This window comes from Desmodus rotundus, chromosome 2 (assembly GCF_022682495.2).
Source record: "Desmodus rotundus isolate HL8 chromosome 2, HLdesRot8A.1, whole genome shotgun sequence".
NCBI lineage: Eukaryota > Metazoa > Chordata > Mammalia > Chiroptera > Phyllostomidae > Desmodus > Desmodus rotundus.
The window spans coordinates 35293920-35318063 of NC_071388.1; the positions used below are offsets into that span (position 1 = coordinate 35293920).

At 37.4% G+C, this 24144-nt stretch overlaps 1 pseudogene; it reads right to left on the reverse strand.

Moving 5' to 3' along the window:
• Positions 1 to 5741: 5741 nt before the first annotated feature.
• Positions 5742 to 24144, reverse strand: part of LOC112309303 (anaphase-promoting complex subunit 15-like) — a 93488-nt pseudogene continuing 75085 nt past the window's right edge.

The window sequence follows — 24144 nt, forward strand, 5'->3', positions numbered from 1 at the left end:
GTACACAGCATATATATGAGTCTTGAATTCTTATCCATTGGAGCATTTAAGCCATTTAGATTTAATGTAATTATTCACAGGTACTATTTATTGCCATTTTATACTTTTAACTATGTTCCTCTGCATTTTATTCTTCTTTTTAAAGGAGGCCCTTTAACATTACTTGTAATACTGGTTTGGTGGTAACAAACTCAATTAGCCTTTTCTTAACTGGGAAGCTTTTTTTCTTCTTTAATTTTAAATGATAGTCTTGCAGGGTATAGTAGTCTTGGATGTAGGTCCTTGTTTTTTATCCCTTGAATATTTCATGCCAATCCTTTCTGGCCTGAAATGGTTCTGTTGAGAAATCAGCTGACAATCTAATAGGAGCTCCCTTGCAGGTAACTATCTTTCTCTTGCTGCTTTTAAGACTCTTTCTTTGTCTTTAACTTGCCATTTTAATTATGATGTGTCTTAGTGTTTGCCTTTTTTATTTTATCTTGTTTGGGACTCATTGCATTTGCTGGACTTGTGTATATTTTCATTTGCCAGGTTGAGAAAATTCTTAGTCGTTCTTTCTTCAAACGAGTTCTCTATCCCTTGCTCACTCTCTTCTCCTTCTGGTACCCCTATGATGTGAAATTTGTTACGCTTCATGTTGTCTTAAAAGTCCCTTAAAATACCTTCATTTTTCCAATTCTTTTTTTTTTCTTTTTGCTGCTCTGATTGGGTGTTTTCTGCTACCTTGTCTTCTGAATCACTGATTTGATCTATGCCTCATCTAACCTACTGTTAATTTCTTCTAGTGTTTTCTTTATTTGACATATTATATTTTTATTTCTGACTGGTTCTTTTTTATGGTTTCTATGTTCTTTTTCATGCGGTTGTAGTTGCTAGTAAGTTTCTTGAGTGTCTCTATAACCATTTTTTTTGAACTCTATATCTAATAAATTGCTAGCTTCCATTTTATTTAGCTTTTTTTCTGGAGATTTTTTTCTGTTCTTTTATTTGGGGTATATTTCTTTCTCCCCCCACCTTGGCTGCCTCTTTGTGTTTGTTCTTATAATTTGGTAGATCTGCTATGACTTCTAGTCCTGATAGAATTGTCTTATGTATGAGGTGTCCTGTGAGACCCAGAGGCAGAGTCTCCTTGAATGTCTTTTCTGTGGGTTATGTGGGCCCCCCTATTGTAACAGAGTCTTGATTACTACTGGCCCATTTGTGCATTGGGCCAACCCTCAGGCTGACTGGCTGTGAGGATCAACCTCAACCCCAGTATATGAGCTAATGTGAAATTTGTCTCAGTAGGGTCTGGTGCCTGGCAAAATCTCTCTTGGGATATATTGTTTGTGAAGCTAATTAGGTCATGTACTGATGTTGCCACTGGGCATGTTGGTTCTTGGACCTCTTGGGATGGACACTGGTGCAGGCCAATGTCAGACACTGCCTATGACTAACCTCAGGGAACCTGTTTGGAACAACAAAGAGATCCATAGTTTGTGGCTGCCTCTGCTGAGCCTGGGTATGTGCTAGAAAGACCAAGCTGTATAATATGGCCAGGTATTATCAGCACGGACTTGAGAGTAGTTCAGCAAAAGTCCCAAGGTGCCTCAAGATCTGCCTCAGCTTCCCTCTACCTGTCAGCTGCCTGTTGGGCTCAGTCACTGAAAAAGCCTCTGGTGATACTCAAGTTGCACGAGGTAGTTTCTCAGTGAATCACCAGGTAGGGATGAGTGGTGTTCTCCAGATTGATATAAGTTCAAACTTGATGCCAGTACTTGGTTTGAGACTGCTCAGCAATTGTCCCAGGGCATACCTATTCTAGCTGCCACCTCCTGGGTGCTTATACACCTTCAGGTAAGGTGCGGTCTCAGGGAGAGGTCAGGGTGAACCAGCAGTTTATCAGGCCTAAACAGATCAAGATTTGGCAGTGTGAAAGGAACTCTCTGCACCACTCATGAACACAAGGGAAAAATAACCTCTGTCCTAGAGCCATACAACTCAGTCTGTCTCAGACTATCAGGAGCCTAATCTCAGCAGGTCAGGGCCACCCAGAATCAGAACAATGGGGCTAGTGGATTTCCTGTGAGGAAGAGTTTCTGGTCAGGCTTGAGGGAACTCAGGGAGAATGGCCATCACCCCAGAGCCACAAAGCTCAGTCTGTCCTAGATTCTGGCAAGATGTTGTCAGAGTGGAACTAACAGGATCCCAGAGAGTGGGGCTAGCAAATCTCTTATGAGGGGGAATGCCAATAAGTTTCATGGGAAAGTGGGGGGAATGGCCCCTATCTTAAAGCCACACCACTCAGTCACTGACACTCTTGAGTCTGCTCAGACCTCTACATCCCTAGCTAGGTAGCTCATTTTATGGGCTGTAAATTCCACAGCAGGAGTTGACAGGGAGTCCAGAGAGTGGGGTTATTGCATCCCCCCAGGCGGATACCACATGAAGAGGAGTGTTCTATCCAAGGAAGATGGTGTCTACACTGTGGGAGAGTGACTCAGTGAAGGTATCATGGCAGCTGTTCCTTCAGCTCTTTCCGCAGAGCCACAAACCCCAATCTCTCTTCAAGCAACTCTAGTTTGTTCTGCCCTCCCTCTACTAGAGCCCAGGGTAAGTGGCTGCCAATAATATTTTGTGCATTGGCCCTTTAAAAGGACACCTGTGTCTTTAGCAGACACTGTCTTTACTTGGCAGACAGATTTTCTGCTGATTTTCACAGCCAGATGTTATTTGAGTGCCTCTTCCTGGCTCTGGTGTTCTGGGCTGGCTAGCCTGGCTTGGGGTTAAGAAGCCACTCTTCTCAGGGGGAAAATTTGCAGCTGAGATATCCCTCCAGAATCTCAGCCATTGCCCATGGGAGCAGGGCCAACCCTTTTTGCCTTTGCACCCTTCCTACCAGAGTCAATGTGGCTTCTTCTGTAAATCCTTTGTTATAAGGCTTTTTTTTAGTTAGTGTTCAGTTGGCTATTCAGGTTGACTGCTCTATATTTTAGTTGTAATTCCAGTTTGGTGCTAAGAGGAAGTGAGTGCAACACCCACCTACTCTGCTGCCATCCTGGATCAAGTCAATCTTCTGAACCTGGTAAGACAAAGCATTATTAAATCTAGATTTTTAAAAAGTATCCTAAAGCCATTTTTTATCATATTGATGATACCTTCAATTCATTTAAAATTCTTTATATGTAACTTGCAACATATTCAATTTCTTACTACAATTTCTTTCCAGCCCCCAATTTGGGGGTAGTTATCAATAGAAAACCAATGTAAATGATTGGAATTCTATATAAAATTTTTCAATTCTTTTATAAACCACATTATCCTGAAGGGTACAGGAGATAACATTGTATTATTATTATGTAGAATAACAAAATATTCCTGTAATTGAGTTGGATCAAGTGCTGTTATCACAATTAACTATTAATGGAGTCATATTGGTCCAACATTGTTAATTAAGAAAAACCACTGGACTAAACCACTGAAAACTTTCTCTAGATGATCTCTCACCTGGCACTTTGAGATTTCAATATTGACTCTAATATCCATCTGACAAGACTTTAAAATCACAGAGCTGAAAAATCACATACCGTAATGAAAGAGTCTCTGTGGCTATATTTAGGTGCTATTTAAATCAGCAGGAATGATTTGGTCAGAACAAAAGAAAGATAAGAGAGAAAGCCCAGGTAAATCCAGTTAGGAGCTGAAAATTTCTCACCATTACAATTCCCAATTCAATTCTCTGTGTTTGATTTATAGAAGGCTGTTCTGAAGCAGTCATATGAATAATTCACTACTAACAGACATGAGAAACAATGTAGGCCTATCATCATACGGATTAAAACAAGTTCTGAAACTGATGTCATTATGACTCAAGCTGGCCCTAGAACCTACTTTTAACTCATGATTTGGCTTTCTACCATCATCAATCCAGATAAGGAATATTCTTGGCTCATTCTTACTGCCCCCAATACATTTTTTTCAAATGTAAATATTAACAATTATTTAGGAGAATGTCAATGTTTCAGCAACCCAGAAATGCTTACCATAGTCTAAGGCTTTACAATGTGTGACCCATCAGCACACATGGGATCTTACTAGAGAAGGTAAACCTAGATACTTCCCAGGGACCTGCTGAATCAGAATCTGCATTTTCACAAGATCCCCAAGCAATTCATTTAATTTACACATTACAGATTTGAGGAGCTCTGATCTAAAGCATAGAAACTTCAGGAATTACTGTTAATTTTACTTGGTAAAATTTTCCCAGCAAACATTACTATGACATCACAGGAACTCCAAGCCCATATAAGTTTCCAATTCCCTTCTTTGGACCACTTTCTTTGATGTCATACGAGCCAATTATTTAAAGGGCTTTCAGTCTCCTTATACTGAAGCACAGTGTTTGAATGCATGTGAGGATATGTTCTTTTTGTTAAACACACTTTTTGCTTGACTATTCACATGCCACATTTCCTTTTTTCCAACTTAATCTGTACAAATTTTAATAAAGGAAGGAGAGTGAGGTTGGCAGAATCGATGTGTTGGGAATGTGAGCAGAATGCATTACAGTTCAGTATCTATTTCTCCCTGGTTCCACTTCATGGGTAATGATTTCAATTACTGGATGTATAATTTTAACCAATTTATGTTAACTAGACACTCACTCATGGGAAACAGATAAACCTCTTCAGTTTAATAAATCATTGACAATTTTACTGTCTGTATTTCCTTATTCTGATGGCTTGGATGTGACATTTCCTTAAAAGTAACCAAGTGAACAGAAGTTTTATTTACTGTGTTTTGTTTTTCTTTTCTTAAATCACCATCAGACAGTTCTGTAGGGGACATGAAGCAGGTTGAGCCCTGGCCATTGTGGCTCAGTGGATTGAACACCATCCTGTGAACCAAAGGGTCTCTGGTTCAGTTCCCAGTCAGGGCCCATGACTGGGCTGCTAGCCAGGTCCCTGGTGGAAGGTGCATGAAAGGCAACCACACATTGATGTTTGTCTCCCTCTCTTTCTCTCTCCCTTCTCATCTGTCTAAAAATAAATAAATACAATTTTTAAGAAAAAAAAAGTAGGTTGATCTGTCTTGGAATCTTCCTGAGACTTCACTGCCCTGTCTACCTAGATTATCTGTTTTGTAATGATCTTAGCCTATCAATAACCAGTATTGTGGCTGGACCAAGCTTTGTGGCTATTATGATTACAACACACCCTTCAGCAATAATCATCAGGAAACTTTGAAAAGTCTGAAAAATTTATTATTTGCAAGACTGTAAATAACACAGCCCACCTGGGGCCACATCAGGAGATCTAGAGTAGAGAAAAGAGAGTGTACACATGGGTTCGCAGTTCTGCTTTTATTAGGATCAAGGGTAGAGGCCTCAGGTTTCATGAGATCACTTTTTACTGGTGAATTTAAGACATCAAAGGGGAATTCAAAGCAAATGAAGGAATAACAAACCAGTGGCCCAAATGATTAATTATTGAACTCAACAAAGATTTCTAAAAAGAACAAAACAAAAGAGAGCATCAATGAGGGAGGTAGCCTGGCTCTTTATCTAGGCAACGTATTTATTGGGATAGCTGTCTTCGAAGTGGATAGCTCTTTGCAACGGATGCCTTTGCAATCAAACTGAAGTCAGGTACTTGCATTATGTAAAGAAAGGACAAATACCAAGGTTTACACTATATTATCCACTGGTCATGATCCTGTTCATTGCCTTCCATGTCCACCTTAATGACCCCCCTGTCATCAGTCTACTCACTGTAATCATTCATCTCACCCATGTCCTCCATGTCCTTATCATCCTCTGAGTCTTCACCATCTTCCTCATCTTAATCATCCTCCTCTGTGGTGTTATCATATTACTCTGAAGCTGTCTGGCCAAGAGACACATTGTCTTTTTCCCTGATGTCTGGAGCCAGGCCTGATGCTTCTGTTCCTGCAGATGCAGATGTCTCCACACAGGGTCAATCCAGATTAAATGAAAATGTCTCGGTCACACTGGGCAAGAGTGAGGGCAACTTGGTGGATAAGGCCTCTGGATAGCTATTTGACCTTGTCCAAGTCACCTAACGTCTCTGAGCATCAGTTTTCTCCTCTCACCAGGAGAGAGAAGTCTGCAGTGGTATCTTAGACTATGGAGTGTGAATGAAAGCAGGATAGCAAAGGCGAGTTGTTTGCATCTTCCTGCAAGAATACTGAGTATAAGCCCAGAGTTTAGGCATAAGGGGACAGGTATATGCATATACATAGATTCAGAAAGCCTGGATTCCAGTCCGGGTTGCAGTATTTTAATTTACTGCCATATTTATTGTATTACAAAAGCAAAATATCTCAGCCCCTGCCCTAAGAAGATTGACAGTCTGGCTATGACAAAACCTCATAAAATGGATAATGAATATACTATTTTATATACATTCAATTCAATGACTTAAATATGTAGTAAGAGTGGCTTGGTTGGGTTTTGTAATAGATACATAGGTGAAAAAAGTAGGCTCATTTCATCAAGGAAAATGTAACATAGTGAAATTAATAATAAGTAAAGAGTTTTTTTTTTTATAAAACAGGGCAGAATGAAATGAGTGTCAAGTAGTAGGAGTAGCATAGCAGGGAGTACAGAGAACAAAATGCTGATTGCTTACTAAGGGTATCAAGAAATAGTTTACAGAGCATGACCCTTTCAGAGATTTGAAAGATGGGCAGAGAATGTGAGAATGCATTCCAGGCTGAGGACTATGACGGGTGCAGCCCTGCCAGCACGAGAGAGCACAGGTGAAGACGTGTTGAGCTGATGATTACACCTGGGAGGGAACAGACCCTGGGGAAGAAAAATAGAAAGACATTTTAACTCTATCCCATTTTAACTATAATTATTTGGCATTATTTGAGGGTTTTTTCAACCTGCCTATTTTTCTGATTTTTTTTAAGTTAAAGGAAGTCACATTTGAAGGGGAAAAATGTATTTGAGAGTGCAATGAGAAAGATGGGATGGAATTTCCCACCATGTAATGTGTCAATTACAGGCACCGACAGTAAGACCAAATAGGTTAGGAATAAGCAAAGGGTTGCAAAGAAGAAAATCTCTATAAAGGAAGCAAGATGTGAGTTTCCCTCTAATGACAGTTTAGAGATAACTAGATAGAGAGAAGGAATCTAAAGAAAACTGGAATAATTTGTCATTTCAACCGTGTAGTCTTCGCTGACCCAGTTTGCCTGAATGGAGTTGTGCAAACAATCCCGGAACATCTGCCACTGGGTACACGTCACCTGGGTTAGGTTTTCAAAAGCGTGAAATGAAGCATGCTACAATAAAATAGAGTGATTTTCAGTTTGGTCTTTAAAATTCTTCCTGAGCCGTTTATAATTTCTCTCCAAAAGCTTAGAACAAATGTAAGTTCATGGCATTTAAGCTCACCTCTTTCCTTTCTTTTTCTCTCACATTTTGTTGTGAAAAGTAAATTTACTAGTAGAAAATCTGAGAATTTATATCTTGAATGTTTTATGGATATTATTATGGCATCATTTATTTTTTGTAAACACAAAGATGCACTTAATTAAAGAAAAATTAATAGTAATAGAAGAATTGAGTAGAACTATAAGGAGCCCAATTAAAGTAGTTCTTAAGTGACTGCTTAAAGGTCATACTAAAATACTAATTAAATGTCCCAAAAATAAATAGATTAGTTAAGTTTACATTAAGTACTATTGGAAGAACATAGAGCATTTTTATTTTTGATCAATAATTAAGTTGATAAATAAACCTTTATTGTATTGATAGACAGTGTTATTACATTTAACCTTGAAATAAATCTTCAAAGTGTTCACAAAAAATAAAAATTTATTAGTTTAATTATTTTTAAGTAGCTATTTTTTCTTTAATAATTGCATTTGTGAACCTGAATCCAAGGTTTTTAAGCATTGGCGTGATTTATTTTCTTCACTAGCAAGGGGGTCAGAATCTGCACATAGGTCTTACCATCTGCAAAAGTCAAAATCTGGATGGAAGAGAAAGTTGACCTAATAAAACACACTTACACATCCCCAAAATAACTCGTGTTTATTAGTGAAGTCTAAGCCTTTACCTGGACACCTAGAGGCATAGTGAGTGTAGTTGTTCATTAGCAGAAAAACCCAGACTCAGATCCTGCTAATGAGCTAGTAGCAGAAAGTTTAGATGTTCTGAGGATTTTCCACGTGTACTTAGTCAAAACTGAAAGAATATAAAACATGGCTATAATTAGATGCAGAATATACATACTTCTCACCTAACAGTTCCAATATGGGCATCCCATAAAATACATCTTCCTTTCTCACTATCCCATTCTGCCAAGGATCTTTTACAAATGTCTTCTCAAATCCAATAGTATCACCTTCTATATTTCCCTATATCTAAAGGTCATTCCCATGCATTATGTTGAATCCTGGTTCTTGGGACCTCAGTAAGGTCTACAACCCAGGTCAACCAGGTCTAATCAGGAAAACTGAGCCCTTGACAGGTAGTTCTAAATGGACCCTAAACAGAGGGAATAGTTGCAATGGTGTTGGAAGAGATGCAAAACCATAAGGGGTGATGAGACAATGCTTAGTTCAGCAATAACAGAAAGCAACTATTGTCCCTTGGGCTTCAGGGATTTAAAAACAAAACAAAACACAATATAGAATTACTAGAACCTAGGAGCGAGCAATGCTCAATAGAAATTGAGACCACAGCCCTGGCTGGTGTGGCTCAGTTGGTTGGGCATCATCCCACACAGCGAAAAGTCACCAACTCACTTCCTGGTCAGGGCACATGCTCAGGTTGCTGGTTCAGTGCCCCATCAGGGCACGTGTGAAAGTCTAATGACTGATGTTTCTCTCTCACATTAATGTGTCTTGCCCTCTCTTTCTCCTTCCCCTCCCCAATCTCTCAAATAAATAAATAAATAAATAAATAAGGGTTTTAAAAAAAGAAAAATAAAAAGAGACCACAGAAAGAAGAACAGAATAGTAATCTGGCGCCACAAGAAGAAGCAAAGGCATTACCATAATTTTCTCCCAAGTCAGCATGCAAGAGGGGAAATAAAACTCTGGCGTCTTCATTTCTCTGCCTTCCAATTTCTTACCAATTCCCTCTGTTGGCCAAAGCAAATGGAAACCAGCAGGATCAACCCCTTGTGATACTGAGCAGACAAAGGCTGGGAATGAATCTGAAACTGAACACTACATGACTGTCAACATAAGAAATATCTAAACCTGTAGAGAATTTTTATGAGTTTATTTGAGTTAAACTGATGACACATGCCAGGAAGCAAAATCTCAAATGCTCCAGAGACTAGCAGTGTTGTAGCTTCTTTCACACATTTGAAATTAAGGAGGTGATGTAAAAAAGATTACACGGAGGTGGGGAAAAGCTGGTCCAGGATTGGATTACAGGATCATTAGATTGGATTATAGTGCAGTGAAGAAGAGTGCTCTCTTGAGGATGGTTAATCTAGGTGTGATGCAACCTTTGGAATATGGAAAAGTATCATCAGAATTTTCTGTCTCCTTAGGGAACCTAATGTTTTTGTTTAAAAAAACAACAATAAAATAAAAACATAAACACCAGAATGGTGAGTTCTTTCCCCATTACAATCACAGAATGTGAAGTAGCTTCCTGTATTCCTCTACCTACAATGACCTCTGATCCCTTATCCATAGATGACTTTTAAGACATAGTAAGTCAGTAAAAGCATCTAGTGATTTCAATGGATCCGTGAACTATCCAGAGACATGTTATTCTTCATGAATAAATTATCCTGTACTACTTCTTAAGAAAGAAGGAGTATTGTCCCCTCCCCTGACACTCAGATTCCCTATCTTTCATCTCTGACTTCCTTTCTTATGTGATTATCATCTTCTGCCTGGAGTGATTGTTTTCTTCTTTGAGATGGTGCACTTTTTTTCTTATACATGTAGATAAAACTGTACCAGCGTATTTATCAATGGGTTTTCTGAATCCATGAAGCATCTGGCAATTTAATTTCCCAGTTTGTGTATGCCATTTTTTTTCTTTTAAAGTCAGTGTTTAGTCTTTGTCAAAGAATTAATTCATAGGGTTTAAAGACTCAGTTCTAAAAGTCATATAATGAGAACAGCAGCGAGCCACTGTTATCAGATTTTTCTCTCCGTGGAAAATCAATTTCAACTCTTTTGATTACTTTATGTGGTATTTGTCTTTATACATATAAATATACTTGTACCATTACTTTTACTCTCCAACTTTTATTTTTAAAATTTTCAAAGTCACAAAAGCATTGAAAGAATGAAAACTTTTACTGAAATTTACCAGTTCTTAACATTTTACTTTGTCTGTTTTAGCCTTCTCTCTTTTGACTGAATTATTTGGGTGTAAGTTGCACATATTCTGACACATAACCAAATGCATAAGCATGTGTCCTTTAAAATATGGGGCATTCTTTCCCAAATGTCCCATGGTTTTTGATGACACTGTTTAAGGAGTTCAGAGGCTACAAATGTCTAACACAGAAATCAAACTGATTGCCTAGTGGAGCATATCAATGGATCATTAGAAGATCTGTATTTCTGTGCAGCCTACTGCCACATTCCTGGGGCACTGGCCTGGATATTTTAGAATTTAAGTATAGCTCCCTGAATTTCTCTACTTATAATATTCTCTCCCATTGAAGTTACGAGTTCCATTTCCATTGCTTTTCTTCAACCTTTGGTACCACATCTGCCTTTTATATTGACTAATAACTTTCAACAGCTGATTACTTAGGAGGACCTCAAATATACTTGCAACTGTATAAGAATTGCATTAAGCCACGTGAAAACATCTACTATAAGATGTTCTTTGGACCTTCTTGCAACATCCAAATTACCTTTATCATAAGAGCAGAAGGAATTGAACATGATGGAAAGTATCAAATTCTATCTTAATAACCCTATCTTCCTCCACAGGCATATCCATACTATTCTTAATACATGTGTTTACATCCCAGGCTTCAGAGCCCCCCGTGGGTGATGCAAGATGAGAAACAAGCACACTCAAAAAATGGTCCTTTCTTGTGGTTGTGGGAATTCTTCTGTGTCTACAATATGGAATACCTCTAAGGTATTAAAACATTCCACAAAGAAATCTGACTTCTGCTGGGGCTGGGAAAGAGTGTGGGGAGGGCGCTTATGAGCTAGCCTAGGAACCCAGACCTGTTCCTTCCTAGACAGAGTCCAGGTGCCTCCCAACCCTTCTTCCTTTACATACTCAAGAGTCACAGCAAGGGGGGGGGCATAAAAAATCAGGATCCCAAGAGTATGAAATACATCTCTACTGAAGGCTTAAAACTCAGATTTATCTGGATCTGGTCTAAGCCAGATCCAGAAGAGACCAGGAAGAACAAGAGATGAAATGTGCACTGTTGGGTTATTTAGGAAAATAAGTTGAAAATGTAGGTCTCTGGTGTGAAGGCCCTTTTATCTGCAGCCCAGAGTGGGCAGCCAAAACAAGGGCAGGTCTTTAAGGCTGTTTTATGGGCAGGAAAATTACTCTTGGATTTTCATTTTTCTTTGGAGAATTTTAGTGACCTCTTCTTGTTGGATTTGCCTTTTTGGCCAGTAGAGATACAAATCATTTATACTGATGCTTGCCTCGAGTGTTTTTCAATGTCTATTTAAGTCTTTTTGAACACGGAAAGCTATTGTTTGTCTCTCTAGTGCGAACCCCTGCTTACTTACAACATATAAAAGAGCAGCCATTAGCTTTTCCTCACAATGATCTTTCTCCTCCAAGAACTTTGCCCAAAGTCAGCTTAGCTGCTGAGCCTCCCACCCATGTTTCTTTTTCCTGCCTCTTTTTTCATGGACAGTTACAGAGACGAACTAGAGTATCTGAAACTTTCTACACCAGAACAATGTTTTTTTTTAAACTTTAATTATTAAGAGAAATGCCATCTTGCATTTAACTGTTTTTTTCTAAGAAAAATCCGAATTTATGTCCTTCTTTCCAAAGAGTACTTCAGTATGCAGTTATAAAATTAAATAGTTAATAATTCCTATAGGATCAGAAAATGTTTTCTAAAACATCTCCTAAAAGAAGTGATAAAACCCTGATTTATGTGAGAACATCACATCTCTATTTACTTATATCAGAATTAAAAATTACCTAAAGAGAGAACAGGTAGAATCATCATACAGGGAAATATTAAATAGTGTTACACTGATGAGTTCTACATACTTAAAATGGATGTGTAGGGGAAAAAACTTTAAAGGTGGCCTTCATACGCATTTTTAAATAATCCATACCCAAGGATATGTTTATTAATCTTATATAGAGAGAAAAAGAAGGAGAGAGACGGGGAGAAAGAGAGACAGAGACAGAGAAAGAGACAGGGATAGGGACAGACAGACAGCTATTGATGTGAGAAAGGAACATTGACTGGGGATTTAACCCACAACCAAGGTATGTGCCCCCAGTGGGAATAGAACCTGCAACCTTTTCGTGCACAGATGATGCTCCAATCCATGGAGCCACCCAGCCAGGGCTCACATACATTTTCTTTTTAACATACCAAATTACTTTGAAGCCTGGTACGAAATCTAGTCTTGTTTGTCAAAGCGTGCTGCGTACATCAGTCAAGAGTCTTACGCTTTCCAGTGCATGTGTCTAACTTGCACCTTCTTGAACTCTGCCATAGATGTTCTTCGGATGATTCTCAGCTACTCCAGCCTTTGAGAACTCGCGTGAGGGAGAGAAAAATGTGAAGTGGTTATTTGAGAGAAAAGATTTTACAAACAATGTACATTAACAATACTTATAAAAATGAGAATTCACATCCATGTGATTGGAGATAAGTGCCGAAATATTACTGACTGATGAAATGACATGGGGTCCATCTAGGGCACCGTTGCTCTTGAGTTAACCATTGTTGAAGTTGGGTGACGGCGACAGGAAGTCCTTGTTATTCCACTTTCATATGTGTTTTAGATTCCTCATACAGCAAAGTCTTTTAGCATATTGTTAATACTGTTTCCAAAATAAAGAAACATTGGGCATAGAGGGACTGACCATTTTTCACAGGAGGAACTGAGAGAGATGAATTCCACTTGCCTTGAAATCAGTTAGTTCACATCTGGCGTTTAACCTAATTGTGACTGTGCTCAATCTGATTGAACACACAACAATGTGTGTTTGAAAGTATTTTTTTTTCTTTTGAAAACAACATTCTAAGTTACAATAGTAATTTAAAATTATGTGTTTTTTTCAGTTTCTTGACATTTTTCATAGTGTTTCTAGTAGCTCTTATTAATTATAACTACTTTGATGTGACATCACCTTTCATTTTCTGATATTTTTCTTTCCCACATGACCCTGTCTCTCTTGAAAAATAAAACTTTTACTCTGGAAAAGCCGCTTTAATATCTGGGGTCAGTGGAAAGGGTCGAGTCTCATTTATTAATGTGTTGGAGTCTTTGTCCCTTTGTCTTTTTTGATCTGAAGAAAAATAACTTCATTTTTTTCTACTAGTCCCAAATACTCTGAGGCATTGAACTTTTAGCCTCTCTATGCCCGGCAGCTGCCTTTTAAAAGAGCTAAACTCTCCTTAGATTGGTTTGTACAAGTAAAACAACTTGGCGCACATCCATAAGTTTTATGAGACCAATAGACTGGTCTAGGCAGGAGAGGGCAGAACGGTATGATGAGCTGACCAAGTCACGACTTTCTTTTAAATGGCTCAACAGTCTTTATAGACATCAGTGAGACTGAACTAATCAATACCTCCCAGCTTCTGCCAATCACACTGTTGTGTGGACAAATGGTAGTTGATTAGCTTAATCAAAGTCAAGATTGGAACAGTCTACAGCCATGACTATAGAAACAGCCCAAGACTTTAAAAAAATTCTGTTGTAAAACCATGTTTTAATGTATATATTCATTTAAAGGAGCAGGGAGATGAAAAAGGAGGAATCAAGGGAGCAAGAGCTTAAATGGAAGAAAATATTTTTGAAAATTGTTAACTTCTTATTAATAAATGCAAAGCTAGGCTGTTTGGGGGGACACATTTTGCCTGTCCTTTGTCACTGGGTCATGTTGACTGTGCTTAATTGGTAGAGAGTGGTGATAACTTGAGCTTCTACTTATGCTAAGTCACTTTTAGTTCAAAATATATTGTCTACATAAATAAGCAAAACTAATTGTATTGTTTCAAAATGTAATCTGTGTTGTTAAAATTATAAGGCAAAACAAAGAAGTGATTCTCATAGGAGTTGAATTAGGGATTACTTCTAAGGGGAAGACAGAGGATTGTAACTGGGATCTGGGTCACAGAGAGCTATAGGGGTGTGACGACATCATCTTTCTTGAAATGAAGGGTGGATGCACAGCTGTTTGTTTTTATAATAATTAAGCTACATATTCACATTTTATTCCTTTAAATATATGTTATATTTTGCAATTAAAAAATGTTTAAATAAAGCAAACAACCATACCTCTCATTTGCTAACTATGGGTCTGCCCAGTCTGGAATAGCAACCAAACCAGAATTTCCAATAGGTTGTTAAAGTATATATATCTATGTTTATATCTTCAGTAAAAATGCACCTTAAGCAACATTTCTGGCATCTAGTTAAATCTAGAGGAGCCCACTTTCAACTAATAATTCATATCGAACTTTTTGGTTTGAGTATCATTACGCTGTAAATCATTTCTTAGCTTTACATTCTTTTACAATATGACCTCACACTATTTAATCAGCTTCTCTAGCCTGTGTTCTACAAGATCCCCCAGTCAAATTACCAAGGACATTTGGTGTTCTCTCACTGAACACAAGGCAATACTGCTAGAAGTCTCTCCAGGGGGTCCCCAGTCCAGGACAACATAGAGCCCAAACTCAAGTGCAGAGACCATAACCGACCTACCCCTGACCACAGATGGAGACAGGTTTCTTGAAGCCAAAAGTAGTGCTCATATCCTATTACAACCTAAAATAAATCCTATTTGAATATTTAGATAATTCATTTAATTCTAGGCTTTAATCTTTGCTAATAATATTCATAACCTCAATTTAATAGAATAAGAAGAACACTTAATATTCTTAAACTTGAGCCCAGACACTGCCAGGGAAATCCTACCCCACCAAATCGCACCAAGTAAGAAATACAAAGAGAAGAAAGCGGGAGAGAAAAAAATTGTGTTCTGAAGAATGCTACACTTGTAACTGCAGTGGGAGGTCACTGAAGGAAATAGACAAAGACATGCTGTGCTGGCTGCACTGAACTCAGTCATCCATGGGGCTGGACTAAATGCAGTGACACGTTAGCGCTTAGTTACTACTCACCATCAAAACACAATATTCAATATTTGTTGTACAGGTTTACTTTGATTGCTCTAGACTGAGTGGTGTGCAGTGAGAGATTAATATATATGAATTTTGTAGCCTTCTTTTTTATTTTCTTTTCAGGCTCACTGTCTGCTCCTAAACTTTTTCTAAAAATGTCCCAGTCTTTTATTTCACTGAGGGAAACAACAAAACAACAATATAACTGTCAGAGAATTAAAGGGTCAGCTGCCTGCTTTATTAGAACAGTCTTGTGCCTCAGATGTGATGCTTCTCTAAAGCACTAAAGTTGCTGAAATCCACATTGCCTTTGAAGATAAAATAAAATACAACACTTGCAAATAGGTTGGAAGCTGACAATTCCTGTGTTAGCCACTCTAGGGATATGGCAGAAATTGACTTTTGTAATGAAGTGTTACTCATGCCTTCAAACACGGGATTAGTTGTAGTGCCTCCTGAGGTTAAGAGACAGATGCCACTCTCTCCTTCAAACCTCATACACTTCTAAAAATTGTGCTGGCTTTCGGAATTCAATGTTTATAGCATGCATGTATTCCTGATGCATTTGTTTACTGGTCAGGGGGTGTTAGAACACACCTGACAGCACAAACATTTAATTCCATTAATTTATTTGCTGATTCGGCAATAATTTAGTTGTGCCCATAAACCACCAGACACTGAGTTAGGAATCATAAAGACTAGAGTAGAATGTGCCTTTAATGAATTTATAATCCAGGGTTCTGTGAGTGACGGTGTAACAACTATTAAAGTGGAATGTAATACGTATAATGGTAGAGTAGATACAGGATGCTGTAGAAAAGACGGGAGATGCTAAATGTCCCACAGACATACAAAATGAAAAAATAATTATCATGGAAGCCATGTACACACCAAAACACTCATGTAAATGTATGCAACAATATGCAGAGATTAAACACATACTGTTAAACAGGCAATGGATAAAAAAGAAATATCTGGAGAAATTAGAATATATCTTGAGGTAAATAAAAATGAAAATACAACATACCAAAACTCATGGGATGCTGCAAAAATGATGGTAAGAGGGAAGTTACACAATGGAATTCTACACAGTAGAAAGAAAGAAGGAGCTCCTACCCTTCGCAACAGCATGGTTGGCAATAGAGAGTGCTAAGTGAAATAAGCCTGGAGGTGAAAGACAAATACCATATGATCTCACCTTTAACTGGAACCTAATCACCAAAACAAACAAGCAAGCAAAATATAACTAGAGACATTAAAATTAAGGACAATCTGACAGTAACCAGAGAGGAGGTAAGAGGGAATAATGGTGGGGGGGGGGAGAAGGGTTTTCAGGAACAACTATAAAGGACATATGGACAAAACCAAGTAGGGGTGGACTCTGGGGAGGGAAGTGAGGATGGCTGGGATGGGGGGAGCAGTGGGGGGTAAATGCAGACAACTGTACTTGAACAACAATAAAATATATTTTTTAAAAAGCCTACAAGTGACAAAGAAGGACATTGCATATTAGAAAAAAAATTCAACAGCCAGAAGATATAACAATTATAAACATGATACTCAAATATGTAAAGCAAAAGCTGGCAGAATTGAAGGGAAAAATAGAGAAATTTACAAAAATAGTTGAAGACTTCAATAATCCACTCTCAATAATGGTTAGAACAACCAGAGAGAAGATAAGAAAGTGAAGGACTTAAAAAACACAATAAACCAATTCCACCTAACAGACATATAAAATGTTCTACCCAACAATAGCAGACATATTCTTCTCAAGAGCACAGGGAACATTTTCCAGGATAGACTATATGTTAGGCCACAAATTAAGTCTCAATAGATTTTAAAAGATAAGATACTATAGAAAATAGCTCCAGCCACAATGGGATGAAGTTGAAAAAAAATTATCTGTTAAGCCATAAAAAGACAGGGAGGGACATTAAATGCATATTGCTAAGTAAAAGAAGCCAGTATGAAAAGGTACATATTGTATGATTCCAAGTATATGACACTTTGGCAAAGGTAAAACTAAGGAGAGGGTAAAAAGATCAGTGGTGGCCAAGGTTTAGGAAAGAAAGGGATGATATGTGAACACAGGAGATTTTTATGGCAGAGAACCTATTCTGTAAGATACTATAATAATGGACACATGCCATTATTCATTTATCATAGAATGTATACAAAGAATAAACCCTAACGTTAACTATGGACTTTAGTTAATAACAAAGCATTACTATTGGTTTGTCAATTGTAACCAACACTGTATAGCACACTAATGCAAGACATTCATAATAGAGAAAACTGCAAGGAGGTGACTTATGAACGACTATCTGTACCTTCTGGGGAATTTCCTGTAAAACTAAAGCTGCTGTAAACTATAAAGTATATTCCAAAAGAGAGAACAATGGGTGAAATTAATTTTAATACTATACTCAGTTTAATAGATCCAAAATATTATTTTAACATTCAATCAATATTTTTTAAATAGCAATAAAATTTTTTACTTTTGCCACAGTAAATGTTTGTAATTTTGTGTGTATTTCACTCTTAGATACTTCTTTATTCACATTAGGTACAATTCAAGTACTCAATAGCCACATTTGGCCAGTGGCTTCCGTATTAAATAGGCAGGTATAGATAATGTCTTCATTGTTAGGCTAGAGGTGTATACAGGCCACAATGAAAGTGTGGGGAGGGGTGATTAAGGCAGCCAGTGAGACAGAAAGAGCTTCAGAGTGAGGAGAGGGCTGAGAGAGACTTGAAGGCAGCATGGGGGGATTATCTATTAATCATAAACCACTAGGCAGAGCCAAGGCAAAGGTAGGCCAGGCCTGATTGGCTCAGTCAATAAAGATATCGTGAACCACTATTAGATCCGGGGAGTTTATTAATTTGCATAAACAGCGAAAGGAAAACTAGCTAAAAGTATCAACTCCCTGCATCTTTGTCCTACACACTAAAAAGGACGACACCAAACTAAAAGGTGTTGGCTGACCGCAGTACGAGTTGGAGGACTCCTAAGAGTGCTGAGGAGTCACTTCCAGACTGAGCCTAAGTAGTGGTGTGGTCTGCAGCTACTCTCTGAAGGAGACAGGACCTCATTAAAACTTAGAAAAATACTCAAGTAAATCCATTTAATTTATTTCTAGATTTCATACACTTATCTGTTTGTTTCAGAAAGTATTCAGGGTAGATTCAGTTTTATTTATAACATGTATATCCCCAAGCTACTGGCCTCATGTTATGGGATTGAGGGATATATTTTGTATTTGTCTCATATCTAAGTTCCTGGAAGGAGTGTAATCACTTCAACTCCCCTTAAGAGGTTAAATCTTGTGACACATTCCCATTATGTTCTCTTCCAAAAGTTAACCCCATGCGTTTGTAAGTTTATAGTCTTTTCTGGCTGTTGTCTTCCCCTTTTAAGGATTATTCCTGATACTAAGACTAGAAGTTCACATCTAGACTAGTCCTGATTCTCAAAATATTACTGGCTCTGTTGTCCTACCACATTAATGGCACAGTGTTTGTAGCTAACATTGATTAATTACTATGTGTCAGGCACCATCCTGAGTACATTGACAGACATTAGTCCATTTGATCCTCATGTAACCCTATTTAGTAGATGCTGCTATTATTTTCAATTTATACATTAGAAAACACATAGGTTAAGTATGTTGGTTAATTCATTCAGTGAATGAGGGGGTTACAATCCATGCATTTTGGCTCCAAAGAAAGAGTGCTTTCCCTGTACCCCATCTCTTCCTCAAAAGTAATGTAATCTCAATCCCCAAAACATGCAGTACTGTGTAGAGTCCAACATTTACTCCATTCCATACAATTTAAACCCTCAAACCCTATCTAATTCTCAAGCCAGTTAACCCACCTAAAATATATACTTTTAAATTAGTTAACTAAAAAACATGTCACACTGCCCTCAATTTTGTTCAGATTGTCTTGAGTCCTCGGGGCTCACTAGTCAGAAGCTGGATTTCTCATTCAGTATTTGCATCTGGGACACTCCTCTACAACCTGCAAAATGGCATGACTTCAGCTCCAAGACTTTCTTACCAACCTTCTGTTTTCCAAAGTCAGTCACATGTTATTACCACATCCACAGACTTTCAAAAGCACAACAAATCCCAGAACAAAAGTAACAGATATTACTCTATGCAATTTCCTCTTTACAATAATATTTCCATAAAAGTTGAAGGGGAAAGGGTTTTCAGGAACATGTACAAAGAACACATGTACAAAACCAAAGGGGGATAGGATCAAGGGTGGGAAGTGGGGATGGGTGGGGTGGGGGGAGTGGCGGGAGGAAAATGGAGACATCTGTACTTGAACAACAATAAAAAATGTGAAAAAAAGGAATAAAGTACTGATACATGCCAAAAAATGTTGAATAACAGATTTCAATACATTTCTTAATTTCTAGGCCATTATTCTCAAACAATTTTTCAGCATTAATGCACTCACGGATAGTATCTACTTCTGTCAGTGAGGTGGCTCATTATAACAGTGATTTGAGGATATGAAGATGAGTGAGGAGTGAACAAAGAAAAAATCCTTCTTAGGGTGTATAACTAACTACACAGGAAGCACTGAAATCTGTGATTATGTGAGTCAGGGGTTCCCACATACACTAAGAGAAGTGAGCAAGACTTCAGGGCCTGACTTTCACCTGGTGTCAGGCATTTTGTTCCAGTTCTTCAGAAACTACCATAAGTAAACTTCCTAACACTTAAAAGATACATTCCAAAAGGAGATAAATTGTAAAACTAAGATTTGCATAACCTTTGATTAAAAACAACTCTACTGAAGAAAACATCCTCTTTTTTCTGAGGAAAGAGCCTATAATATTATATTTCCCTCGTGTGAGAAAAACTGGAGCTTTCTAGAAGTGAACTCTCCAGCACTCAGCTCTTCCTTGACGTTTCCTTCTACAATCCTACAGGGAGTACCAGGAGCTGATGGAATGAACTGCCTGCGGGACATTACATTAAAAACTGGTGGGCAAGGTCAGAGATAACCAAACCCCCTCAAGGCTCCAGGGCCAGCAATACTTGAGTTTAATAAAAAAGTCTTTAAGAATATATCCAACAGAAGGGGACATGGTCATGAATGATGTATAGAGAAAAGACAAATCACCCAACACACTCAGAAGCAATGTCATTAGTACCGGACACACCAAGAGTTGTTCTATTAAGTAATGCCAAAAAACGAAAAGAAAATGTAGTATGCAGGTAAAGCAGACTTACTCTGGATCATTCAAAACTAGGTTAAAATTCTGGTTCAGCAATTATTTCTTGTGATAATTTGAGAAGGTTGTTCTGAGACATTCAATATTTTCAACTCTAGAAGAAGACTAACTGCATACCTCATAGGGTTTTATAAAACAAAATAATGAAATAAGGCACATATGAGGCTTTTCATAATGCCTGGCATGAAGTATGCATTCAATAAATATTATGAGTGAGGTATGCCAAATTCAGAGGTGGTCCCAAAGATTCCCTCCTCCCATGCACTCCCTCGTATAATCACCATATTCACTGGCAAGAACCAGTGAATGTGATGGGGCATCTCTTCTACTTTTAACATGGCTATCAATTGACAATAAGTTAATCAAAAGAGAGATTATCCTCAGTGGGCCAGGCTTAATCATGTGAATCATTTGAAATTAAAAAGATTCTCCTGTCCCTGGCTGTTGTGGCTCAGTGGATTGAGTGCCCGCCTGCGAACCAAAGGGTCACTGGTTCTATTCTCATTCAGGGCACATGCCTGGGTTGCGGGCCAGGTCCCCGGTAGGGGGCACACAAGGCAACCACACACTGATGTTTCTCTCCCTCCCTCTTTCTCCCTCCCTTTACTTCTGTCCAAAAATAAATACATAAAATCTTTAAAAAAATAATAAAAAATAAAATTTAAAAAAAGGAAAAAGATTATCCTGCTGGCTTCAGAGACCAAGGGGAACATCGATTTTGTAAGAGGAGATAGTCCTGGGCAAAGATCTGAGAGTGATCTCTAGTTGTTGAGGTAGTTCCCCGGCTGAAAATTAGCAAGAAGATGGGAGGTAATAGAAATGCAGGGAAATAAATCATTCCAGTAACCAGTGAGATTGTTACAGGATCTCAGACATTGGGTGACACCACAGTCCTGGATGTTATCTGAATTTCATCCTGGTGATGTCCTGAGCGGATGATCCAGTTAAGCCATAATTAGACTCCTGGCCTATGAAAACAGTAAGAGAATAGATGTGGGTTGTTTTAAGTCACTAAGTTTGTGGAAATTTTTTATGCCACTATCGAAGGTTAATACAAGTAGTATCTGTTGTTCTTGTGATATTCTTACTATTACTATAAACTAAAATCATGTGACTGTATTCCTTTTTCTGAGTCTAGGCTCTCCTCAGTTTTCTGATAATGTTGGCACATCATGTAGCTTGTTGACAAGCAGAAAGTGCTGGTTAAGATAACAATTATAGAATATATTTGGTATTTACATTTTATATTAATTTACTGGTAACACCTGGGAGATCACAGATACTTAAAGAATAATTAAAGGAAGAACCAACTCATTTTTTCTTATTTTCTCATCTCAGACAGTGAATCTCATTCCTATGCTGGTTAGAGGGCCACTAAGGAGTTCTAGTTTTGATCTTTTTATTACACAGTAATGCGGATGGTTTAATAATATTGAGACTGATGGGTTTCCTACCAGACTGACTAGTCTTCTCACTAGTGAGTAAACCATACAACAGACTAAGTTTTATGATTCAGCCTCATGCATCCTCCACAATAGCTCAGTTGAAGCCATAGCATACAAGAAAATGTTTTGTAGTTTATGTGTAAACACTAAGGGTAGGCAGCAACAACTATATCAGCAACTGATGATTGGAAGAGATTAGAAGATCTAGTGATCCTGGCTGTATTTCCTTTAGAAATGACAACTAGAAAGCATTCTTATCTTGTTTAGGATTTCTAAAAGCAATCTTATATGTTTCACCATTATAATGAGCTACTGGTCAAAGTAGATATTGTCTATGATTTTAAGTAAGCATTTTTTTCCTGAGTTTTCTTAGAGGTATTCTTGGGAAATAACCTTTTTAGACTTGATTAGAATGATCATAAAACTTATTTTCCTTGACAGTTTGATGTGATGTATTGTATTAACAGATTGTCTAAGCTTGAATCATCTATATTTTCCTGGAATGAACTTTACTTGATCATGATAGATGATGGTTTTTAATGTAAAGTTAAATTTGTCATACTTATATATTTATTTATAATTTATATTTTTGTAACTTATAATTTGACATGCTAATGTTTTATTTCAATTTAACATTTATTTATAATTTATATTATTAAATGATATCGACCTAAAGGGTTTTTTTTTCTAGCTTTGCTATCAAGGTTTTCCAGTTTTAAAAATCAATTTGGATAGTTTTTTTCTATGCTGTGTAATATATTTTGTCCTATAAGCATTATGCATTTTGAAGTTTTAAATAATTGGCCAACAAGCTATCTTGCTTCAGAGATATGCTAGAAATAATTATTTCATATTATTATCCACTTTCCATGTTGTTCTAATTATATATTTAAAATTATTTCTGATTCAAATTTGGCAACTTATACTTTCCCAGAAAATAATCCATTTAATTAAGGTTTTCCAATTTAAAACTTTAATTCTTTGTATTATCTTTCTTAATTTTAATTTTGTTGACTTTCTTCTGAACTAGAATTGTTAAGTAACTGACCTTAGTTAATCAAGTCAGTGTTAAAATATACAAACTGTTGCATCTGTGGTAATGCAGGAAATGCTGCTAATGTTCTATGAGCTCAATTGATAACATTTCTAGTTCCAAGCTTTCTGCAACACACTGCAGGTGATGGCAAGGTGATGCCTTAAACTATTAAATTACAATGAGCAATAATAACTCAGTGTTTAAAGGGAATTATGTTTGGGGTTTTTGTAACATGCAGAATACCAAAGTCATGCAAATTATAGTTGAAATAAGAGAGACAGTTCAAGGAATATATTCTGCTAAATGGCAAAGGAATCCCATTCCATGAGAATGAAATGAAATAGATGTAAACACAAACGTGGCTCTAAGAAATGGCGTCCATTTCATAAGCACTTTTTCAAAACAGATCGAGAGCATAAAGCAGAATTACCATCGATTGTACATTTAAAAGCCAATTAAAAGATGTTTTGCAGTAATATTATATTCAGGTATAATTCAAAGAGTAAAGGGAGAGTCTTGCTAATCTGATTAAAGTGTAGGTAAATGGATTAGCAACTCAGATTCAGAAAATCATTTGTTTTTCCAAGGAGAGCTACTCATAAGAACCCAACAGAAGGTCTTTACAAAATCTGGCAGTATCATTTATGGAATGTTATCTTCTCAATATATTAAGTTAATCATTTGTAATTTGATTTCAAATGAGCTTCTTGAGCTCCATCTCAGTCTTCCACATCAGAGAGGTAGAGACACAGTCTTGTAGGGATTCAATTTTTTTTCATGGAACCAGAGTATTATGAAGGCTTGTATAAAGTACCAAAGCTCTTTTCTGATGTTAGCACCATTCCATAAACTTCAAGGAAAACACTGGGAAATCAAGGTACAGGGATACCTCATCAAAAGCCTAGGCTATATACTTTCAAATTAAAAGTTATTCAGTAATTTCTGGATGGTTGATACAATGAACTAGAAATTATGATACTTGTAAAAGGGTAATATACATAGACACTGAAATGCTCACAGTGATGACATGGTTTGAAATGGAAAAGAAAAATATGTTTTATATGTCTAAAGTTTGGACAAATGTTGGGGAATAACCAAGAGTTTGGT